Below are 7,595 nucleotides of genomic sequence, written 5' to 3' on the forward strand. Positions count from 1 at the left end.
TTTTCACTCTCCACTTTCACTTTCATCAAGAGGCTTTTTAGTTCCTCTTCACTTTCTGCCATAAGGGTGGTGTCATCTGCATATCTGAGGTTATTGATATCTCTCCCGGCAATCTTGATTCCAGCTTGTGCTTCCTCCAGCCCAGCGTTTCTCATGATGTAACCAAAGTTACATAAGCAGGGTGACAATATACAGGCTTGACATACTCCTTTTCCTATTTGGAACCAGTCTGTTGTTCCATGTCCAGTTCTAACTATTGCTTCCAGACCTGCATATAGGTTTCTCAAGAGGCAGGTCAGGTGGTCTGGTGTTCCCATCTCTTTCAGAATTTTCCAGTTTATTGTGATCCACACAGTCAAAGGGTTTGGCATAGTCAATAAAGCAGAAATAGATGTCTTTCTGGAACTCTCTTGGTTTTTCCATGATCCAGCAGATGTTGGCAATTTGATCTCTGGTTCCTTTGCCTTTTCTAAAACCAGCTTGAACATCTGGAAGTTCACGGTTCACATACTGCTGAAGCCTGACTTGGAGAATTTTGAGCATTATTTTACTAGCGTGTGAGATGAGTGCAATTGTGCAGTAGTTTGAGCATTCTTTGACATTGCCTTTCTTTGGGAGTGGAATGAAAATTGACCTTTTCCAGTCCTGTGGCCACTGCTGAGTTTTCCAGATTTGCTGGCATATTGAGTGCAGCACTTTCACAGCATCATCTTTCAGGATTTGGACTAGCTCAACTGGAATTCCATCACCTCCACTAGCTTTGTTCATAGTGATGCTTCCTAAGGCCCACTTGACTTCGCATTCCAGAATGTCTGGCTCTAGGTGAGTGATCACACCATCATGGTTATCTTGGTCATGAAGATCTTTTTTGCATAGTTTTTCTGTGTATTCTTGCCACCTCTTCTTAATATCTTCTGTTTCTATTAGGTCCATATCATTTCTGCCCTTTTTTGAGTCCATCTTTGCATGAAATGTTCCCTTGATATCTCTAATTTTCTTGAAGAGATCTTTAGTCTTTCCCAGTCTGTTATTTTCCTCTATTTCTTTGCATTGATCGCCGAGGAAGGCTTTCTTATCTCTCCTTAATGGTGAAAGACTAAAGCTTTCCTCCTAGCGTTAGGATATAAGAAACAAGTCAAGGATGTCCACCTTCACCACTGTTGCTCAGCATAGTACTGGAAGATCTAGCCAAGGCAACATTTCAAAAAAAAAAAAGACCAAGGCATTCACTGTGCTGGAGTAATGGGATATCAATAGCAATCCAACAGTTCACAGTTTTTGCAAAAAGTAACTTAAAATGGATTGTAGATTTCAACATAAAGCTATCACTTTTTAGAAGATGATATAGGGGGATATCTTTGAGACTAAGGGTTTGGTGAAGAGTACTTAAATATAACACCAAAACCGTAATTTCTGAAAGAAAAAAAGGATAAATTTAACTTCAAAATTAAAAGTCTTTGTTAAGGGACTTTCTTGGTGATCCGGTGGTTTAGAAACTGCCTTTGCATTCAGGGGGCTGGAGTTCAATCCCTGGTCAGGGAACTAAGATCACACATGCGTGTGTGCTAAGTTGATTTAGTCAGGTGACTCTTTGCAACCCTGTGGATGGTAGCCCACCAGGCTCCTCTGTCCGTGGAATTCTCCAAAAATCCTGGAGTGGGTTGCCATGCCCTTCTCCAGAGGATCTTCGTGACCCAGGGATCGAACCTGCATCTCTTATGCCTCCTGCATTGCAGGTGGGTTCTCTACCACTAGTGCCACCTGGGAAGCCCCTAAGATCTTACACGCACAACGAAGCTTGTGCACTACAGCTACGGAACTGGTGCATTCTAGAGCCTGAGTGCCACAACTAGAGAGAAGCCCACGCACTACAAACAGAGAAGCCTGTGCACCACAACGAAAACTGAGTGCTGCAACTAAGACCTGACACAGCCAAATAAATAAATATGGAAGACTTAAAAAAAAACCTGTTAATGGATGAAAAGACAAACTATGGACTGTGGGAAAATATTTACTGACCACATGTCTGACAACGGACAATGATCTATAATATATAAAAAGCTCTCAAAATTCAACAGTATAAAAATAAGCAATCTGATTAGAAAACAGGTAGAAGATGTTAAGAGATGTTTCACTGAAGAGGATATACAGATGGTTGAGAAGCACTGCAAAGATGTTAACACGTTTAGCTATCAGGCAGATGCAAATGAAGACTATGATGAGCTATTTAGTTAGTTCAGTCGCTCAGTTGTGTCTGACTCTTTGCAACCTCCATGGACTGCAGCATGCCAGACTTCCCTGTCCATCACCAACTTCTGAAGCTTGTTCGAAGTCATGTTCATAGAGTCAGTGATGCCACCCAACCATCTCATCCTCTGTCGTCCCCTTGTCCTCCTGCCTTCAATCTTTCTCAGCATCAGGGTCTTTTCCAAAGAGTCAGTTCTTCCCATCAGTTGGCCAAAGTATTGGAGCTTTTAGTATATTCCAATCAGAATGTCTAAAATGAAAAAATAGGACTTTCCTGGTGGTACAGTAGATAAGAATCCATCTGCCAATACAGGGGACACGAGTTTGATCCTTGGTCTGGAAAGACCCCACGTGCGGCCGAGCAACTAAGCCCATGTGCTGCAACTAGAGTTTGCCAACCTCGAGTCCACGCTCTGCCACAAGAGAGGCCACCGCAGTGAGAAGCCCATGCACCAGAATTAGAGAGTAGCGCCCACTCTCCACAACTGAAAAAGCCTGCACACACAGGGAAGACCCAGTGCTGCTAAAAATAAAATAATTAATTAATTAAAAAAAAGAAAAATAATGATAACAGCAAATGCTGGCAAAGGTGCAGAAAGCCTTGATCTTGCATACTTTGTTGGTGGGCAGGTACAATGGAACAGCCACTCTGGAAAATGGTTTGGTGGTTTTTAAAAAAACACAAATATTCTTATCATATGACCTGTCGATTGCACCCCTAGGTATCAACACTTTGGGATAAATACCAGAGAAATAAAATTTTTGTTCATGCAAAAACATGTACACAATTGTTCATAGCAGCTTTATTTGGAGTCGTCACAAACTGGAGCCAACCCAGATGTCCCTTAATAAGAGAAAGGCCAAGAGAGGTGTGGTATGTCCATCCACGTCATGGAATACTCCTTGGTAACACCACAGAATGATGGAGGTAATAAGCCCATCTCAACACATCATGTCCTCTGCAATTCCATTTATATAACATTCTTGAAATGACAATATCATGAAATTGGAGAACAGTTAGTGGTTGCCAGAGTGGAGGAATGTGATGGGAGGGTGTGATCAGGATGGGACAGGATCAGGGAGGACTCTGAGGGCTGGAATCATCCTGCATCTTGACCATGGCGATAGTTTCTGTGAATCTACGTGTGTGATGAAATGGCAGAGAGCTGTACCCATATATACAGACTCTTGAGAGTCTCTTGGAGATCAAACCAGTCAATTCTAAAGGAAATCAGGCCTGAATATTCATTGGAAGTACTGATGGTGAAGCTGAAGCTCCAATACTTTGGGCACCTGATGTGAAGAACTGACTCTTTGTAAAAGACCCTTATGCTGGGAAAGACTGAAGGCAGGAGGAGAAGGGGATGACAGAGGATGAGATGGTTGGATGGCATCACCGACTTGATGGGCATGAGCTTGAACAAGCTCTGGGATTTGGTGATGGACAGGGAAGCCTGGCGTGCTGCAGTCCATGGGGTCGCAAAGAGTCGAACACAACTGAGCGACTCAACTGAACTGAACTGATACACATATATTGGACCAAATGCACATTCCTGGTTTTATAGTGGATCACAGTTAGATATCACTGGGGGGAAATGGGGTGAAGGGTACATGGGATCTCAGCTACTTTGTCACTTTCTGTGAAGTTGTTATTATTTCAAAATTAAAAGTAAAGAGTAATGGCCTAGGGGCTTCCCTGATGGTTCAGTGGTGAAGAATCTGCTTGTCAATGGAGGAACACAGGGGTTTAATCCCTGGTCTGGGAAGATCCCACGTGCTGTGGAGCAGCTAAAGCCATGGGCCACAACTACTAAGCTGGTGCTCTAGGGCCTGGGGGCTGCAAGTCCTGAGCCCACGTGCTGCAACTTCTGAATCCTGCACATCCTGGATCTCCTGCTCCACAACAAGAGAAGCCCGAGGACCACAACTAGAGAGTAATCCCCCTTCGCCACAACTAGAGAAAAGAACACACAGCAATGAAGACCCAGCACAGCCAAAAATAAATAGGTAAATTTAAAAAATGTTTTTTTGAAAAAGAGTAGTGACCTATATGGAAAACAAATTTCAAACACAGCTGACATATATATATACGTGTATATATATACACGTATATATATATTACTGATTCACTCTGCTGTATAAACCTGAAACTAACACACATTGTAAAGCAAAAGTATACTCTGATAAAATTTTTTTTAAATTAAGAAAAAAAAATAAAAGTAAAGAAAAAATGATGGCAAAATAAAAACTTCAGAAAAAAGTTGTTAGGATGGAACGTATTCGGGCCCACCACCCCCAAGGGAGGGTCATGGAGAGGGAGTGGTGGGGCTGGGATGGAGTCTCACTGGCGCAGGCACAGTGTGGTTGCCTGGCGGGCGCACTGATGCAGTCAAGCGTGCTCGCCCCAGGGGAGAGTGCCGTCTTGACAAAAGAGTCTGGGTAATATCACACCCTGTCTTCTGCCTCCCACTCTCCTCTGCTTCTCCCAAGCACTGAGTGCACCAGAGCTGTTGGACACGGTGATGAATAAGACAGAGGCCTCCTCCTCAGAGGGACCGACTACAGCGTGGAAGAAGAGCTATGGAGCATCAGAATGCCGATACTGGCCAAGCTGGCAGACCTGGGGAGATGTCCTGGGAGGCAGGAATCTTGAATTGGCTCTAGAACGAAGAGCTGGAACCAGTGAGGCAAAGAAAGGATTGCTGGTTAGAAAGGACAGCTGGGCCCGAGCCCTGGAGGTGAGAGTTGGTGGAAAGGGCTGGGCATGCAGGAAAAGAGGGTGCGGAGGCAGGTGGGGGCTGAGCCTCTGGGGTGCTGTGTATTAATCTAAGGGATTTGCAATTTATTCTGCAGTCTCTGGGGAGGCAGTAAAGGATAGGAGAATAGTACGATCTTATAAATAATTCAGAAACAATCTCCCTGGGCAGTGGAGAGGGCAGCCTGGAGGGCAGAAAGGCCAAGCCAGAGGACAGTGCAGGTGAAACGTGGGGACCCTGGAGGAGGGCTGGCTATGGGCACCAGGTGGAGGGTCAAAGGGAGACAGACCTGGGGGGCTGCGTAGATGCAACGTAGATACCATGGTTCCAGAGCCCAGGCCAGGCCCCCTCCAAGAATGCCTGGAACTCAGCTTCCTCAGGTCTGCCAAATTGTCCCCGCCTGGACCCTGGGGCAGGGTGGACCCAGCCCTGGGCTACCTCATAGCCTCCTCTGAGCTGCTGGGCCAGGAGGCTGCTCACTGCTTGGGAATGTCTTAGTCTCTGCAGATGATTTGCACGGGGTCAGGCTTTTAGAGTGGATCCAGCAAGATGCTTGCTGTTGGGACTCCCATTCCCCCACCTCTAGGACCTGCAGTGCTTTCAAGGGTGTGTGTACCCTTGTGAGGGTTTCTTTCCCACCTGTAGCAATTTTGGCAACAGTGCTTTATAATGTCACAGATGACCATCTCCTGTGGGTACTTTATAGGGTGTTGTTCGTCTCCTTCCAGACTGAAGACTCCTTGAGGGCAGGGACCTGTGGGCAGGATTCTCCTCTGTGTGAACCCCCAGCAACCAGGGCCTGCTGGCTCCATGTTGGCTGAGCACTGACTGGAGATTTCACTGCTTGGGAGGCTGAACTCACTCTCAGCAGCCTTTGTCTCTGCACTTAGAGGTAGGCTCTACTGGGGCCGTATTAGGCTATAAAAAACACCTCCCCGCTTCATGTTTACAGTGGGGCTCATGTAAACTGTATTATATGTGTGTGTGTGTGTACACACAGGATAGTATTTGGAACGCTAACCATTGCTTCTTTCATCAACAATTTCTGTTACCCGTTACCTTCCCTGGTTCAAATGGGTGAGTTTTCATCACCTTAAGGAATGGATCAAATTCTTGGCTTTTGACTTTTACTAAAAAATTTTTTTATTTTGTTGAAGTGTAGTTGATTTACAAATATCATGTAAATTTCTGTCGTATTAATGGCACAAAGTGATTCAGTTATACATATAGATTCTTTTTCACGTTCTTTTCCTTTATGGTTTATCACAGCATACTGAATACAGTTTGCCGTGCAATGCGGCAGGAACTTGCTGTTTAGTATTCTCTATATAATAGCTTCCATCTGCTGATTCCAAACTCCCAGTCCATCCTTCCACCCCTTGACAACCACAAGCCTGTTCTCTCTGTCTGTGAGTCTGTTTCTGTGTCATGGATAAATTCATTTGTGCCACATCTTAGATTCCATATGGTCTGAGTGATGTATGGTATTTGTCTCTCTTGTTCTCTTATTTCACTTAGTATGATAATCTCCAGGTCCACTGATATTGCTACAAATGGCATTATTTCATTCTTTTTTACGGCTGGCTAGTATTCCATTGCATATCTTCTTTACCCATTCATCTGTTGATGAACACTTAGGCTGTTGACTTTTGACTTTTAAAAGTCTGTAGTTGCTTTTTCCCATCTTGCAAGATGGCGGGTGAAAAGGCTGAGAAGCCAGATACTAAGGAGAAAAAACCTGAAGCCAAGAAGGCTAATGCTGGCAACAAGGCTAAAAAGGTGGAAAAGGTGAAGAAAGTTAAGAAGGGGAAGCCCCACTGCAGCCGAAATCCTGTCCTGGTCAGAGGAATTGGCAGATATTCCCCATCAGCCATGTACTCCAGAAAGGCCTTGTACAAGAGAAAGAACTCAGCAGCTAAATCCAAGGTCGAAAAGAAAAAGAAGGTTCGTGTTCTTGCTACTGTCACAAAACCAGTTGGTGGCGACAAGAATGGTGGTACCCAAGTGGTCAAACTTCGCAAAATGCCTAGGTGTTACCCCACTGAAGACGTGCCTTGGAAACTGCTGAGTCATGGCAAAGAACCCTTCAGTAAGCATGTGCGGAAGCTGCGTGCCAGCATCGCTCCTGGACCATTCTGATCATCCTCACTGGGCGCCACAGAGGCAAGAGGGTCGTGTTCCTGAAGCAGCTGGGCCGTGGCTCGCCACCTGTGATGGGCCTCTGTCCCTCAATCGAGTTCCTCTGCGTAGAACACACCAGAAATTTGCCATTGCCACCTCCACCAAAATCGATATCAGTGGTGTGAAAATCCCAGAACATCTCACTGACACCTACTTCAAGAAGAAGAAGCTGCGTAAACCCAGACACCAGGAGGGCGAGATCTTCGACACAGAGAGAGAGAAATACGAGATCACAGAGCAGCGCAAGGTTGATCAGAAAGCTGTGGACTCACAAATTCTGCGAAGAATCAAAGCTGTCCCTCAGCTCCAGGGCTACTTCCGCTCTGTGTTTGCTCTCACAAATGGAATTTATCCTCACAAAGTAGGGTTCTGAACTTCTTGCAAAGAACCTAATTAAATAACTTGTCATTT

At 45.0% G+C, this 7,595-nt stretch overlaps 1 pseudogene; it reads left to right on the forward strand.

Annotated features, from left to right (window-relative positions):
• The first annotated feature begins 6,654 nt into the window (after positions 1-6,654).
• On the forward strand, positions 6,655-7,595 carry LOC102408359 (annotated as a pseudogene).

This window comes from Bubalus bubalis, chromosome 2, assembly GCF_019923935.1.
Source record: "Bubalus bubalis isolate 160015118507 breed Murrah chromosome 2, NDDB_SH_1, whole genome shotgun sequence".
Classification (NCBI taxonomy): Eukaryota; Metazoa; Chordata; class Mammalia; order Artiodactyla; family Bovidae; genus Bubalus; species Bubalus bubalis.